The sequence below is a fragment of the Solea solea genome, chromosome 16 (assembly GCF_958295425.1).
Source record: "Solea solea chromosome 16, fSolSol10.1, whole genome shotgun sequence".
Taxonomy (NCBI): domain Eukaryota; kingdom Metazoa; phylum Chordata; class Actinopteri; order Pleuronectiformes; family Soleidae; genus Solea; species Solea solea.
In genome coordinates, this window is record NC_081149.1 from 2,431,201 (window position 1) to 2,433,700 (window position 2,500).

The 2,500-nt window shown below is 52.1% G+C and overlaps 6 non-coding genes across 6 annotated transcripts; 5 read left to right on the forward strand and 1 right to left on the reverse strand.

Moving 5' to 3' along the window:
* Positions 1-273: 273 nt before the first annotated feature.
* On the forward strand, positions 274-392 carry LOC131442949 (5S ribosomal RNA). The gene has a single exon (XR_009233490.1). It is a non-coding gene; the product is annotated as a 5S ribosomal RNA (ribosomal RNA).
* Positions 393-688: 296 nt separating this feature from the next.
* On the forward strand, positions 689-807 carry LOC131442950 (5S ribosomal RNA). The gene has a single exon (XR_009233491.1). It is a non-coding gene; the product is annotated as a 5S ribosomal RNA (ribosomal RNA).
* Positions 808-1,103: 296 nt separating this feature from the next.
* LOC131442951 (5S ribosomal RNA) lies at positions 1,104-1,222 on the forward strand. Its single transcript, XR_009233492.1, has one exon. It is a non-coding gene; the product is annotated as a 5S ribosomal RNA (ribosomal RNA).
* Positions 1,223-1,346: 124 nt separating this feature from the next.
* LOC131441786 (U2 spliceosomal RNA) lies at positions 1,347-1,539 on the reverse strand. The gene has a single exon (XR_009232384.1). It is a non-coding gene; the product is annotated as a U2 spliceosomal RNA (small nuclear RNA).
* A 308-nt stretch (positions 1,540-1,847) lies between these two features.
* On the forward strand, positions 1,848-1,966 carry LOC131442952 (5S ribosomal RNA). Its single transcript, XR_009233493.1, has one exon. It is a non-coding gene; the product is annotated as a 5S ribosomal RNA (ribosomal RNA).
* Positions 1,967-2,262: 296 nt separating this feature from the next.
* Positions 2,263-2,381, forward strand: LOC131442953 (5S ribosomal RNA). Its single transcript, XR_009233494.1, has one exon. It is a non-coding gene; the product is annotated as a 5S ribosomal RNA (ribosomal RNA).
* The last annotated feature ends 119 nt before the right edge of the window (positions 2,382-2,500 follow it).

Consider the following 2,500-nt stretch of genomic DNA (forward strand, 5'->3'; position numbering starts at 1 on the left):
TTGGCACACAAGTTTCTTGTTGTGGTGCCATGTTTTTTAAGTGCGCATAACAAAGGCTGCTGCTGATCTCCGCCCCAAGGTGATCTAAGTGCACCTCTGAGCCTTGACGGACAGCTGCTTGACATTTGACACACTCAAAGGGCGCGGCCATACAGCAAAGCCCACCAAAAACAACTTAAACTCTTGAACGTTCGAAAGGCTGACTTTTGAGCTCCTCCACGAGCAGGGGGCCTTGCCTAGTCTATAAAAGGAGTCTGTGTCCCCAGCCCGTCGGCTTACGGCCATACCACCCTGAGCACGCCCGATCTCGTCTGATCTCGGAAGCTAAGCAGGGTCGGGCCTGGTTAGTACTTGGATGGGAGACCGCCTGGGAATACCAGGTGCTGTAAGCTTTTACACTGCTGCTTCCTTACAAGAAACATGGGCTTGCAATTACGTTGACGCACGGGCACACGTTAACGTCCTTCTAGTTTCAGCCTTGGATGTCGCTCTGCAAGCACGTGAGAAGCTTGGAGATGGGCAGCAGCTTACCCATCTCGATGTAGCTTCCTAATACTGGAATATAGTGTAGCAGGTAGTGGAGATAAAGGCTCAAGTGCAGTGTGTTCGAAAGGCTGACTTTTGAGCTCCTCCACGAGCAGGGGGCCTTGCCTAGTCTATAAAAGGAGTCTGTGTCCCCAGCCCGTCGGCTTACGGCCATACCACCCTGAGCACGCCCGATCTCGTCTGATCTCGGAAGCTAAGCAGGGTCGGGCCTGGTTAGTACTTGGATGGGAGACCGCCTGGGAATACCAGGTGCTGTAAGCTTTTACACTGCTGCTTCCTTACAAGAAACATGGGCTTGCAATTACGTTGACGCACGGGCACACGTTAACGTCCTTCTAGTTTCAGCCTTGGATGTCGCTCTGCAAGCACGTGAGAAGCTTGGAGATGGGGAGCAGCTTACCCATCTCGGTGTAGCTTCCTAATACTGGAATAGAGTGTAGCAGGTAGTGGAGATAAAGGCTCAAGTGCAGTGTGTTCGAAAGGCTGACTTTTGAGCTCCTCCACGAGCAGGGGGCCTTGCCAAGTCTATAAAAGGAGTCTGTGTCCCCAGCCCGTCGGCTTACGGCCATACCACCCTGAGCACGCCCGATCTCGTCTGATCTCGGAAGCTAAGCAGGGTCGGGCCTGGTTAGTACTTGGATGGGAGACCGCCTGGGAATACCAGGTGCTGTAAGCTTTTACACTGCTGCTTCCTTACAAGAAACATGGGCTTGCAATTACGTTGACGCACGGGCACGGGCACAGGCACACGTTAACGTCCTTCTAGTTCCAGCCTTGCTTTGGTTTTCACAGAAAAAAGAGAATGGTGCACCGTTCCTGGTGGCACTGCAATGCCAGGTCAATGCAAGGAGTGAAGAGAGCAAGCCCCAGTTTTCACCTCCCAATGCTCAAAAATGCATTTAATATTTAATCCCCATATAGAGGACATATCAGATATTAAACTGATAAGAACAGATACTACACTTGATCTTAGCCAAAAGGCCGAGAAGCGATGGCCCACAAGTGTCTGGGGCCAACTCAAGATCTTGGCACACAAGTTTCTTGTTGTGGTGCCATGTTTTTTAAGTGCGCATAACAAAGGCTGCTGCTGATCACCTCCGCCCCAAGGTGATCTAAGTGCACTTCTGAGCCTTGACGGACAGCTGCTTGACATTTGACACACTCAAAGGGCGCGGCCATACAGCAAAGCCCACCAAAAACAACTTAAACTCTTGAACGTTCGAAAGGCTGACTTTTGAGCTCCTCCACGAGCAGGGGGCCTTGCCTAGTCTATAAAAGGAGTCTGTGTCCCCAGCCCGTCGGCTTACGGCCATACCACCCTGAGCACGCCCGATCTCGTCTGATCTCGGAAGCTAAGCAGGGTCGGGCCTGGTTAGTACTTGGATGGGAGACCGCCTGGGAATACCAGGTGCTGTAAGCTTTTACACTGCTGCTTCCTTACAAGAAACATGGGCTTGCAATTACGTTGACGCACGGGCACACGTTAACGTCCTTCTAGTTTCAGCCTTGGATGTCGCTCTGCAAGCACGTGAGAAGCTTGGAGATGGGCAGCAGCTTACCCATCTCGATGTAGCTTCCTAATACTGGAATATAGTGTAGCAGGTAGTGGAGATAAAGGCTCAAGTGCAGTGTGTTCGAAAGGCTGACTTTTGAGCTCCTCCACGAGCAGGGGGCCTTGCCTAGTCTATAAAAGGAGTCTGTGTCCCCAGCCCGTCGGCTTACGGCCATACCACCCTGAGCACGCCCGATCTCGTCTGATCTCGGAAGCTAAGCAGGGTCGGGCCTGGTTAGTACTTGGATGGGAGACCGCCTGGGAATACCAGGTGCTGTAAGCTTTTACACTGCTGCTTCCTTACAAGAAACATGGGCTTGCAATTACGTTGACGCACGGGCACGGGCACAGGCACACGTTAACGTCCTTCTAGTTCCAGCCTTGCTTTGGTTTTCACAGAAA